The sequence below is a fragment of the Ursus arctos genome, unplaced genomic scaffold (assembly GCF_023065955.2).
Source record: "Ursus arctos isolate Adak ecotype North America unplaced genomic scaffold, UrsArc2.0 scaffold_7, whole genome shotgun sequence".
NCBI lineage: Eukaryota > Metazoa > Chordata > Mammalia > Carnivora > Ursidae > Ursus > Ursus arctos.
The window spans coordinates 27,972,976-27,986,929 of NW_026623089.1; the positions used below are offsets into that span (position 1 = coordinate 27,972,976).

Sequence of the window (13,954 nt, forward strand, 5' to 3'; positions counted from 1 at the left end):
AGTAGGCACTTTCCTGGGAAGCAAGGTGGAGAGAAGAGGTATGAAAGGCACTCAGTCCACCATATTGTTCAGCCCAGTGAAACCCCAGTCTGTCACTGCAACTTGGTACTTCAAGAAGTGTTCTTTCCACTCCTACTATGTACAGGGCTTTTCAAAGAGCTGCCATTGAGAGGCTCCTGCCATCATTAGTCATGAAGAGACACCTGGATTGTAAACTGGTAACCCAGAAGCTTAATTCTGGAAGCAATATTTTTGACAGCACAACATGTAAAAAGTGCATTTGATTTTTTTTTTTTTTTAAGTTTGAGTGTGCCCTGTCCAGGTCTTCACACTTACTTGTCTCATTCTATCTTGGCATAGTCCCAACCCCCTTCAGCCAGCACTCATCCAGCCCCTGAGGGCATCTGAGTTTGCAGCCTTTGGGATAAGGTCTTCTGCCATGTGGCAGAGACCACCAAACTTTTAGAATGAAAGCTGTGAAGCCAAGGAAAACCATGCTTACAACCATCTTATTAACTCTGGAAGGTCTCACACCTGACCTTTCAGCCTCATTTGTCCACTAAGTGAACCCCATTAGAAGATCCATATGCCATGAGTTTTACTGCCGCAGATTCTAGGGTCACATCTTTCCACATTTTGTCCTCTACCTTTGGTTCTCCTGGGAGGCTGGAGACAGTTTCTCCCTTCGAGTATATGGGAAGTGTTGGTCTCAATGGCTTTTAGTGGGTGGGCAAGATTAACCTTTAGTCTCCACACGTACATGAGTTTTGTGGCAAAGAGCTTGTTTGGGCCAAGACAGGGGCCCAATTACTATTGGGGGCTGGCAGGGGCTAAGGAACCAACACCGTATCAGACGATTCTGTCCAAAGTAGTAAGGTGCCAGAGAGACCTTAGATGATTCATTCATTCAATAAATTTTTATAAAGTGCTAGTATTTTGTTAGGTGCTGGGGTCACTGCAATAAAAGACAAAGTCCCTGCCTTCACGAAACTTACATCTAATAATGTAGCTACTCAGAAATCATGTCCGTAGTCTGATGCCTTTATTATACAGACGAGGAAACCAGGGCACGTGAATTGCCTAAAGTCATGTGGCTCTTTTTCTTTCTTTTTTTTTTTTTTTGATTGTACTGTCTTCATTACTTTTACTAAGCCATTTTATGTTCCTCGCACTAAATGCAAAGAAATAAAACGAGATTAAGAAAAATATGACCTCATTATTATTCATAATAAAACAGGTCTGCTTCATTCTGCAGTCCCGGGCATACTATATAATAGGGACACTTCATGGCACAAGTGGACCAAAGTACCATTTTGATTCTGACCCACTGAATAGAGGTCCCATGCATATTTGGTGACTGGACTAAGCCCATGGGAGCTGTGATGTCCTGAACCATTTCTGTGGTATCCCCAGATCTCACTAACTTAAGAAAAGACTCTATACAAGAAAAGAGAACAATCAATCTGTCCATAGATTGTATCTATCTGAAGCTCTTTCTTTAGTGTAAGGTGGGGAAAGGGGCCCTTTCTTGAGTACATGGGTACAAATATTGTTGTGGTCTAAAGACTGCCGGATTGGTACTGTGTCTGCTATAATGAAAATAAGGTATACATCAAAACCACGGCCAGATTAAGAGACATCCACGACTTGTCTCAATTCTTCAAATAACGGAGCAAGCTGCCTTTCTAGGCTGACAGTGAGTCCTGTGTCGGATTTGCTGCTGGCTATGAAACGCCCCCCCAAAGGTAAACGATTGAATTGAACTGCCTGGTGGGTATTATCATAACAGATGATACTTTTGTCTTTTGAAAGTCCCAGTTTGCTTCCTTGGTCTGTTGCAAGGGCAAAGGTAGATAGGCAACCAGCTCTCAAAGCACGCCCTGGAACATTACCATTGGCCTCTTCAACCCACGCACTCCGTCTCTATCTGACACAACGATTGCATGGAGCCCTTCAACACTTGGTAATTTTTTTATACAGGTATCGCTTTAGGTCATCCACTGTGATGAACTTTCTCCTGCAGGATCCATCTCCACTCCTGGCTTTCTGGGCTGCCCTGTTCTCACAGCTGTAAACTCAGGGACAGCTTTGAAGATAGTCTTCAGTCATGTGGCTTCTTAGCGACAAAAATCAGGACTGGAAATAAGGTTTGACACTGATTTCCAGGCGTTTTCTACTTCCCTCCTTCCTTCCTCCACGTCCTCCTGAATGGATTTCATCTGCCTTATTCTTCCACAAAGCTCCATCCCAAGCCATTCTTCTCCCGAAGTTGGTCTTATTGAGGTCCCCTGAGCTTGATTATCAGCTGATTCTCCTATCTTAAAAGATCAGCAGTTTGCCCTGTATTTACAGAACAGCTTCCCTCCTCAATTGTCAGACTATTTCTTTCCCCTTTAAGTTACATTCAAAGACTTTACCACCTATAACAATCATTGTATTTCTATGAATGGGTTAAACCCTTGTTTAAATGGGTCATTTTCATACAAGAGTACATCCTGTATGATTCCATTTATATGAAATTCTAGAAGACATTTGAAAAGAGAAGCATATTAATAGTTATCTAATGTTAGGAGTGGGAATTTACTGCAATGGGGCCCAACAGAACTTTCGAGGGGGGATGGTGATGTTCTATCCTTTTATTTTATTTTTTAAAAATTTATTTATTGGGGCACCTGGGTGGCTCAGTTGTTAAGTGTCTGCCTTCAGCTCAGGGCGTGATCCCGGCGTTCTGGAATCGAGCCCCGCATCAGGCTCCTCCGCTTGGAGCCTGCTTCTTCCTCTCCCACTCCCCCTGCTTGTGTTCCCTCTCTCCCTGGCTGTCTCTCTCTGTCAAATAAATAAATAAAATCTTGAACAAAAATAAAATAAAAAATAAAAATCTATTTATTTATTTGACAGAGAGAGAGAGAGAGTTCATGTGTGAAGGGAGGGGCAGAGGGAGAGAATCTCACGCAGACTCCCCACTGAGTACAGAGGCCGACGTGGGGCTGGATCCCATGACCCCCAAGATCATGACCTGAGCTGAAATCAAGTCTGACGTTCAATGGACTGAGCCACTCAGGCACCCCAATGTTCTATCCTTTCAATGTGGTGGTGGTCAAATGAGTGTATACATTTGTCAAACTCGTCAAACTGTGTACTTAAGATAGATGTATTTTATTGTTTGTTTTATTGTTTGCCAGAGTAGAGAGCTGGGACTTAAAACGCTAGGGTTGATTCTGTCCCAAAAGGAAGTGAAACCGGAGAGGTGAGTCTGTTCTTAGCTCCTGTGGTCTCATTGCCAGGTGCCTGTCCTACGGTAAGCACCGTGCTGCAGTGGGTGTGATCCTGGGGTTTAAAGATACTTTAACTGGCTAGGGCGACCTGCGGGTATGTCTTTAGAGAAACATGGAAGTGTGGGCACAGCTATTCTACTTTATGGCCTATTTAAGGACTTTTCAAGCATAGTTTTTTTTTTTTTATTAAAAGATTTTATTTATTTTTTTCGACAGAGATAGCCAGCGAGAGAGGGAACACAAGCAGGGGGAGTGGAAGAGGAAGAAGCAGGCTCATAGCAGAGGAGCCTGACGTGGGGCTCGATCCCACAACGCCGGGATCACGCCCTGAGCCGAAGGCAGACGCTTAACCGCTGTGCCACCCAGGCGCCCCTCAAGCATAGTTTTTATTATATGTGATTCTAACCCTATGAGCTATGTTAAAACTGTATCTGCTTTTGGGGGGGGGGTTAAGGGGGGTCGGAACCACCATCTTCCAGTAATTTGCCAAAATGATCATCACAGAGGGAGAGAGGAGAGGTACCCATTTTATGTTCTTAAGGCCTTTGAGGAAGCATGGAGTTGTTTGTTGGGCCACATACGTGGGAATCTACAAGAAAGGTGATATTGTCACTGTCAAGGGAATGGGCACCCATCCCACAAATGTTACTGTGGCAGAACTAGAAGAGCTTACAGAGTTATCCAGCTTGTTGCTGGCATTGTCATAATGAACAAGGGCATGATTCTTGCCCCCAAAATTAATGTATGTGTTCAGCATATTAAACACTCCAAGAGCTGAGGTAGCTTCCTGACGTGTGTGAAGGAAAATGACGAGAAAAAGGAGGAGGCTGAAGAGAAAGGCACCAGCCTGCTCCTCCCAGAGAATCACACTTTCATGAGAACCAGCAGAAAGGACCTGAGCTGCTGGGATCCAATCCCAATGAAGTCATGGCATAATGGCGTTCAAAACAAAACAAAACAAACAAAACAAGACAAACACATTTTAACCATCTCATGGAGGGATCAACTCCATTTTTTGTTCTTAGCATGCTTGTGGGTAGAGGACAGAAACTGAATTTTATGTCCATCACCGTCTAATCCCCTGCCCCCTGGGGTATTTGACAGAATATTTTCCTGAGGTCTTGAATCTGTTTTTCCATCTGAAAATAAGCATGACCCTTTCTGTGTCTCTGAACATGGATGTCTGTGTGCATGTGTGTGTGCTTATAACTGGTGGCCTTGTCTTTTTTATCAACTTGGAATCACCTCCAAACTTCTGGAAGTGAGAGGTTATGTTCATTTTTGATGAGTATTTATAAGGATCTCTGTGATTACTTGATAAATACTTGTGAACCATTTGATTCCCTCTGCTTTTCTAACTTCAAATTGCAACTGCAGTTTAATTTTATTTGAACTGTATTTAAAAGGATCAAACACCCTGGGACACAAATCTCCCCCACGGAAGCACCACGGAAGCACCACGGAGCTGGTGAAACCACCCCCGGGGCGGAGGGGGGGGCTGCGCAGTAATTAGGTCACTAAAGGTACTCAGTCTTCGCCAGCCTTACCTCAGCCTCTGGGTGATGGACGTACTCTTTGGGGGAGTGATACAAAGACGGCTTAATCCTAATACTCCAGATTCACTGGGCAATGAACGCATTTCTTGGTGCTTTCACACGTCCTAGCCTCCTAGCCAGCCCGGGCAGTATATTGGACAGACATCATCCCCGTTTTCTTGCTCAGAGAGAACGTGAGTTTTGCCTAAGGTCATATGGTGAATCAATGGCAGAGTCTGAACAAGGACTAACAGCCATGGACAATTAACAAGACAAGGACAGAGAAGAAAATCTGTAGAATTTTCATGAAAGCATTCATCAGATAAATAGATGAGGAAGGCAGCCACCCACAATTTATTGAGTACCTACTAAGTGCCAGGCATGACAAGACATGTTTTATGTATATTACCACATGTAAGGTCCTAGAAAAGCGGGGTGGTAGATTGTATGGGGGAATGAAGTTTTATTATCCCAGGATGAGTGATATGCTCAGTATACTCAAGTACTAAAGGAAATCCATCCACCATCCCTTTTAGAAAAATATCCCAGAAGGTAGAGGTGACCCAGCCCCATTCATTCCTCAACCTCGGCCTCTACTTCCTTTTTAGCCTCCACTCCCTTATTGCTCTTCGTTTCCACTTCAACTTCATTTATTCTCAATCACAAACTCATTTTCAGTCTTAATTTCATCTTCTCCTCCCCATGATCAGGGAGAATCAGCCTCAATGAATTGTAGTTGATGAGAAGGAATTTTATGTTTCCTGAGTAGCCCCACCTAGCCTCCAACTTGCCAGCACGATTTCTGACACGCCGTCTTTCTCACGCCAGTCTGTACGTAACTGTTCTCAAATATTTCTATTGAGTAAGCTGGGGTATTGTTTTCTCCATTAATTTGTAAGCTCCCTCAGGGTAGGAATTATGACTATTCTTTGCTCTCTAGACTGAGAAGGTAGCGTAGTTATTTTTGCATTGTGGGAAGTTAATACATGTTTTCTTCTGGTGATGATGTGATTGTATTTACATTGCGCACACAGAATTCCTTCAATGACCATTTTCATTTGCTTTTTGTATTGGACCCAGAAGTTCATCACCCTTTCTTATTGTCATTCTACATTATTACTATTATCATTGGATTTTACTAAATGTCTTCATTTATTCATTCAACAAACACTTATTTGCTAGGTAGCAGGAATAAAGAAAAAAATAGCAAGACAATCTCAGACTTGAAGTCCTGAGGCATCAATTAATAAACAATATGGCTGAATTTACTCTTACAGTTGGCATCTCTGCATTTCTGTAGCATTCAACCAGGCTCCTCTAGCTATTTCCTTTTCATGAGGAAAAAGCTTAGGGTAAAGCTTAGGGTAAAAGGGGGCCCCCAAAGTAGTAAGTAGTGGGATGCCAAAGAAACATTAGAACACTCTACCAAATGAGAGAGAGAAAGAGAGAGACTGATCTTTTCGTGATTCATTATCTTTACTCTATAAGGAGATTTATTTACCACCTAAGATACCCCATCTACGAATAGTTGCAAGATGCCCATGGTCAGGGACTATGACAGACTGGAATTTTGGGATTCCAGCCAGATTGAATTTTGGTGAAGGACAGTGTAGGGACACGTGCTGCCCTTTTTTCTCAGTGCGCTGATTTAATGCCGGAGGAGGCCAGTGTATGAAAGAAAAGAGAAGTACAGGTTTCCCTTTCCTAGAAATTTCTAGTTAGTAAGATACATTGTTGTATCTTTTAGAAGATGTCCAACTGGATAAACATCATTTTGTTTCTGAGAGCATAAAAAATTTCACAGTACCTCTTCCCTACATATAGCATCGATCAGTGTAACTGTTTGATTATAAAATTATTGTCATCGTTTTTGCTATCCAACATAGTTCACTATGGTGGTTTTGCAGTTGAGACCAGAGCAATAAATATTTGAGAATATTGGAGCATTGGATATATTCTGTGGGACGTGCAGGTAAGAAGTTGGTGAGCATCCTTCACCTTGTTTCTTTACCGTTCCTTATCTCTTTGTTTTTCTAGATCCTTCATAATCAGAGGCTCCCTTATCTCCCTTAACTTATTTTCCATATGGTTCCTCAATCAAAACCCCCCTCACAGGTTAAGTCAAGTTTCCTTACTTTCATCCCTCCCCCACAGGATACAAATCCCTCCCTCAGTTCCCCTAGGGAGGAATGCCTTTTCTGCTTCCCAATCCTTTCCTTCCTCCAAGGTCCACTTTAGACCAATGTCCTCCATCAAAGTCCTCCCTGACAGCTCCTGCCCAGTTCCCTCTTCCTTCTCTGACCTCCTAGTACACAATGGCAGGGGATAATAATAGCTTTCTCTGGCCCAGTGGTTGACAAAGCACTGCACTCACTTGTGATTTCCACAAGCCCCTGAGGTTGGTCAGGAGAACTTTCTTGACCCCTCAGAGAGAATGAAAAACCATCCCAAGACCATATTGCAAGTGGCAAAACTGGGATGTCAGCTCAGGTATTGGAAGTCCAAAGCTTTTCCACTAGTATCTTTTGTCTTTCTCTCACACTTCTATACCTCAACGGTACGTAGTTCAGAGCTGAGAAAAATTAGGCACTCTGATAACTATTTCTAGATTGTTCTGTTGATCTTGTCAGATCTTCATCTTTCTTCCTACAGCCCACCTGCTCCCAACCCAAAGTGATGGTTTCCATTTTTTCACGAACCACAAGTCTACAAATTACCAGAGGTAGAAGTTCTCTTCCCACACTACATCTCTGATGGAAGCTGTATCTGGGGAGTGGGGCTGGGGTCTCTTTTTCAAGAGATGCCATCTGTGAGGGGCATGGTCTCCCTGAAGAGCTACAGATGGGGGGATATCTCTAAAGCATGGCAGAATAAGGACATGATTTCACTTGTTTGTGTGAGATTTTTTTTTTTGAACCAAAGAAAAGAGGTCTTTAAAAAACACTAGCAGAGAAAATCTCTCTCCTTTGGCTGAGTGACATTTCATGCCTGTTCAAATCGTTATGTCAGTCTTTGAAAAGTGAAGAGCTAAAGTAGTCTCTTTCCTCACTAGACAAAAGGAAGAGCTGGGTGTTTCCCTGGTAGGAGAGCCAAATGTGATGAGTGAGGCATTAGGATTGAGGCTGAGTCACTGGCATTGGGAGGGTGGGGGTGGCGGTCAGAGCCTTCTCCTGAGCTTTTAAAGCCAGCAAGTGTGCTTAGGGACGCAGTTACACACACCTGTTGGCTGCCGCCAGCGCCAGCATTGTCAGCATCTGGGACATGGCTCAGGGAAAACCTTCAGCTGTCTTTAGTTCTTTCAAAATGGACCTTTTCTAGATCATGTGGGCTAGTGTTTCAGTTTTTAACAACTTAAAGAATAACACTTTAGGGGGCGCCTGGGTGGCACAGTCGGTTAAGTGTCTGACTCTTGGTTTCAGCTCAGGTAGTGATCTCAGGGTGGTGAGGTTGAGCCCCGATTTGGGCTCTGCGCTCAGCATGGAGTCTGCTTGAGACGCTCTCTCCCTCTGCCCCTCCCATTTGTGCTCTTGCTCTCTAAAATAAATAAATCTGAAAAAAAAAAAATAGTACCGTAGGACTCAGAATTCGTTGCAAAATGACACAAAGAATTCCCGTATACCCTTCACCCAGCTTCCCCCGATGGTAATAGCGTACGTAACCACAGTTGTTTTTGATGTAGCATCTAAGAACAAACGATTTATTATGATTGATGCGCTCGGTTGGTCGTTCCTGTGGGGTTCTTTCAGTTGCTATCAGCTGGCTGCCGAGGCTAGAGCCATCTGGAGGTTTCTTCACTCGTGTGAAGCTGGCCTCTTAAGGCATCTCTTTCCATACATGGCTACTCCAAGTAGGTAACTCCAACTTTCAAGCATCAGGGCAGTCTCAGTGTATTCAGATTTTTATTTTATTTTATTTTACTTTATTTTACTTTACTTTATTTTATTTATTTGACAGAGAGGGAGAGCACAAGCAGGGGGAGCAGCAGCGGGAGAGGGAGAAGCAGGCTCCTCATTGAGCAGGGAGCCTGACGCAGGGCTCGATCCTAGGACCCTGGGATCATGACCTGAGCCGAAGGCAGACGCTTAACCGACTGAACCACCTGGGCACCCTGGTAATCAGATTTTTATGTGGTATCTGGCTAGCTCTAGAGCAATTGTTCCAGAAGGTCTGGGCGGAGGTTGCAAGGCTTCTTAAGATTTAGTCTTGGATGTCCCAGAACTTCCCTTCCATATCATTCTATTGGTCAAGCAAGTCACTCAGGCCAGCCAGATTCAAGGAAAGAGGAATTCACTCCACGTCACAACACAAATAGCAAAAAATCGACAGCTCTCTTTACTCTAACTGCAGAGCAGTTGTGGTGGTCCCCAGGAGGACAAGCATGCGAAGGAAGAGCTCGTTAGAAGTGTTATTTAGGTCACTGGAAGGGTAAATCCTTACGTCTGAGAATTTTCCTCCTGTCATGGTATCACAGCACTGGTAGGTACTGCGTGCTCAATAAACGTGGTCTGATGGGGCAATTGCATCACCTTTTAAACCCATACATAGGAAGTAGAAGTAAACAGGGAAGTAGCGAATAACTCTGTGGACTTCTGGGTAAACCTGGAATTGGCCGTGTCCTGGCATAGCTTCTATTCTCCAAAGAAGCTGGAATCCATCGGACAGTTTTTGCTCTATTTGTGTCTGTTACAAAGTGATCTGCCTGGACTAGTGAAGGCACTGTGCTAGGGACTGTGCAGGATACCAAGATGACATAGGCTTGGCTCCTTCTCTCAGAAACATTGATAGCAAGTCCTCCCTACCTTTCTGTTAGGGTCTTACTTAAGCCTAAGCGTTAAGCACGACTGGACAAATGGAGAGGCCCTGGGTGGCAAGGGGAAATGGTTAGGGGATAGAACTGCCACAGTAGTTGGGATGGTGTAACAGGTTTTAGTGGTTACTCTGTGAGGGAGTCAGCAGGTTGCATCTCGGCAGCAGCCTCTGTGTGACCCCTACGTTTTTTTCTTGGAGAGTAAGAACGGGGATTGGCACTTTGGATCTTGACTTTTTTCCTCAACATTTACCCTCTTCCCATACCTGGATGTCAAATTATCTGGAGGACAACTCTTTGAGCATGCAGTGTCTGGGTCGAAAGAAATCTTCACCAAGGGGTGGGAAACACCCAACTCACGGTGGGGAAGTATTTTAGGTAGGAGCACAATGGGCTTTAGCGGAAGCTGGTGAAGTGAGGTGAGAGCTCAGAATGAACCCGTGCATTGCTTGAATTGCGGGAAAGGCGCAAACTGAGCAGCTCGACTGGTTTGTGTTTTAAACACACTTCCTGTGATCCTCTTCCTCAGATTAAAGATGATTATAGTTCCAGTGAAGGAAATTCAGCGAAGAGGAAATTAGTTGGGAACCTAAAATGGGAGTGTCTGACAATAGCCGAAGAATTGAATGAAAGGGCTCCACCTGGTGGTAGCAGAAAAGTGAAACCCGGGCGTGTCCGGGCAGTGGTCTTGGGGTCTTGGAGAGGAGGGTTCTTCACCCAAGACTCTCATAAACAGTGGCAGAATTGTGGAGGTCTGGGTTGATAGAATGAGCTGGAAGAGAATTGTGCACGTCTGCCTGAACAATGAAGAGGGTTATTAAGTGCAAGGGGGAAGGCTGCCCTAAGCAGGGGGGTGGAGGGAGGGAGGAGCCCTTAGACAAATGCCAAGGGTTGGGCTATGGGAAGCCCCTCAGCTTGGTATTGCCAGTTCTCTGAATGTGCCATGCTCTTCAGACCTCTATGCCTTTGCCCGTGCTGCCCTGTCTGGAATATTCTCCCTTCTTCTTGGCCCTGAATGATATGAAGTTTTAAGATTCAATGGAAGCTTCAGGACCTTGGGGGACCTCTTCTGATCATTCGCCATTTGGATTAGGGACCCCTTTCTGTGTCCCAGGTGATTTGGAGTTTCCATTGGACGTGAGCACCATGAAGGTGGCATTGTGTCTGTCTTGCTTATTGTAATATCCCTGGTGCTTAAAACTTAAAAATTCCCAATCAGCATCTATTTATTTAATGAAATATCTCTGTGGTAGCAGTTATCATATGTACGGAAAATGTATATACACTTGTCTGACTCTCCTGCCAGAATATGAGCCTCCTGAGAACAGGGACCTGGCTTACTCCTCTTCATTTCCTGAGCACATGTGCACCGAGTATGGGAAATAGAAGATGGCTTATCAGTATTTGTTGAATGGATATTAGAGGGGGAGGGGCAATCTGGGAGTACACATGAGGCTAGTCTGTGATTCTAAGCTCTGGTTCACAGTAAGATCACCAGGAGAGCTTTAAAAATACTGATACCTACACCCCACACCAGACTAATTAAAACAGTCTCTTGGGGTGGGGCCCAGGCATCGGTATTTTTTCAAAGCTGCATAGGTGAATCTAATGTTGGAAACCTCTGGGTTAGGCTCTAAAGGAGTGTAAGAATCTAAGGCAGCCAATAGAATGTTCCAGAACAGGGTGTCTTTCTGCTGGAAAATGAAGGGCTTTAGTTTCCTTGCAAAACTGTGTAAGTAATAGAGCAGAAGATTCCATGTTATCACTCAATGGATTTTCTCTGGGAGAAGAACTGAATTGTTTATGTGCTCTGCATTTAAGAAGTTAGGACGTTTTCAAGAATGGTCTTCACCATAATTCCCAGGACCAGCAGAATCAGTACCACCTGGAAGCTTATTAGAAATGCAAAATCCCAAGCCCCAACCCTCCCAAACCTACTGAATGAGAATCTGTAGTTTCCCAGGTGACTCATGTAATCGTTGAAGTTTGAGAAACATTGTTCTGAAGCAGTTGTTCTCAACGTGTGGTACACCATCATCTGGGCTAAAGGGTTGTGGTGGGGGTTGTGGTTCTCACACTTTAGTTTGCATCAGGATTACCTGTCTGGTTTCTAATCTCAGATTGTTGGGGCAATTCACAGTCCAAAGGGAAACTGGTGAGCCCGTAAACCACCTCATTCAGTAGGTCTGAGGTGGGATAGGAAAACTTGCATTTCTTTCTTTTTTTTTTTTTTTTTTAAGATTTTTATTTATTTATTTATTCGACAGAGATAGAGACAGCCAGCGAGAGAGGGAACACAAGCAGGGGGAGTGGGAGAGGAAGAAGCAGACTCATAATGGAAGAGCCTGATGTGGGGCTCGATCCCACAACGCTGGGATCACGCCCTGAGCCGAAGGCAGACGCTTAACCGCTGTGCCACCCAGGCGCCCCAGAAAACTTGCATTTCTAACAAGTTCCCCGTTGATGTTGATGCTGCTGCCTCAGAGACCACACTTTTTGGCAATTTACAAATAAGGTTGTTATGGCCGTTCATGTATAAATCTTTGTACAGATATATATTATAATTTCTTTTGGGTAAATACTTTGGAGTAGAATTGCTAGATCATGTGAATTATATGTGCAATTTTTAAGACATTGGCAAACTATTTTCAATAGTGGTTGGACCATTTCACATTCCTACCAACAGTGGGAGAGAATTCTAGTTCCTTCGCGTCCTCACCAACCCTTGGCATGGTCTGTGTTTTAATTTTAGTCATTCTAATAGGTGCATGGTAGTATTTTGTTGTGATTTTAATGTGCATTTCTCTAATGACTAATGAAGTTCAGCATCTTTTCATATACTTATTTGCCATCTATATGTACCCTTTGGTGAAGTATTTGTTCAAATCCTTTGCCATTTTCTTACTGCATGGGTTAATTGCTAATTAATGAGTTTTTTTCCTTCTTATGTTTGAGAGTTCTTCATTCTGGGTATAAGTCCTTTATTACATATGTAATTTATATATTTTTTCTTTCCATCATTCATGGTTTGCCTTTTCATTCTCTTAGCAGTGTTTTTCAAATAGCAGAAGTTTTAAATTTTGATGAAGTCCAATTTATCAATTTATTTATTTTTTTCGAGGGAGGGAGGGACAGAGGGAGAGGGAGAGAGAGACAATCTTAAGCAGGATCCACACGCAGTATGGGGCTTGATCTCTGGACCCTGAGATCATAGCCTGAGCCAAAATCAAGAGTCAGATGCTTAACCAACTGAGCCACTCAGATGCTCTATCTATCTATCTATCTATCTATCCATCCATCCATCTATTTATAAGATTGTATTTATTTATTTGAGAGAGTGTGCACGAGTGGGCAGAGGAACAGAGGGGGAGGGAGTGGGAGGGGGAAAGAATCCAAGCAGACTCTGTGCTGAGTGCCTAGCTGACCCAGGGCTCTATCTCATGACCCTGAGATCACAACCTGGGCTGAAACCAAGAGTCGGACACTTAACCAACTGAGCAACCCGAGTGCTCCTATCAATTTATTTTTTAATGGAATGTGCTTTTGGGGTTGTGTCTAAGAAATTTTACCTAATCCAGGGTTGCAAAGATTTTCTCCTACGTTTTCTTCTAGAAATGTTATGGTCTTAGGTCTTACATTTAAATCTGTAATTCATTTTTTAAAAAGATTTTATTTATTTATTTGAGAGAGAGAAAGAGAGGGAAAGAGCATGAGCAGGGCGAGGAACAAAGGGAGAGGGAGAAGCAGACTTCCCACTGAGCAGGAAGCCTGATGTGGGGCTTGATCCCAGGACTCTGGGATCATGACCCGAGCCAAAGGAAGACCCTTAACCAACTGAGTCACTCAGGTGTCCCTATAATTCATTTTTTATATATGTATATCTAATTTTTTCGTGATCATATGTTGAAAAGACAATCTACTGAATTGCCTTCTACCTTTGTTGAAAATCAGTTGTCTATAAATGTGTGGGTCTATTACTGGACTCTCTATTCTGTTTCATTGACCTAATTGTTTTACTTTCATACATTATCTACTTACTGTAGCTTTATAATCAAATAATGTCAGTCCTCCTACTTTTGTATTTTTTCAAAGTTATTTTGATGACTAGGTCCTTTGCATCTCCATATGAATTTTGGAAGCAACTTTTCAAATTGAGTTTTCATTTTCTTTTCCTTCCTTCCTTCCTTCCTTCCTTCCTTCCTTCCTTTCTTTCTTTCTTTCTTTCTTTTTCTTTCTTTTTTAAGATTTTATTTATTTATTTGACAGAGAGAGACAGCCAGCAAGAGAGGGAACACAAGCCAGGGGAGTGGGAGAGGAAGAAGCAGGCTCCCAGTGGA

General features: G+C 43.3%; 1 pseudogene; it reads right to left on the bottom strand.

The window, feature by feature from the left end:
• Positions 1 to 1,629: 1,629 nt before the first annotated feature.
• LOC125282754 (ragulator complex protein LAMTOR3-like) lies at positions 1,630 to 8,073 on the bottom strand (annotated as a pseudogene).
• Positions 8,074 to 13,954: the final 5,881 nt, after the last annotated feature.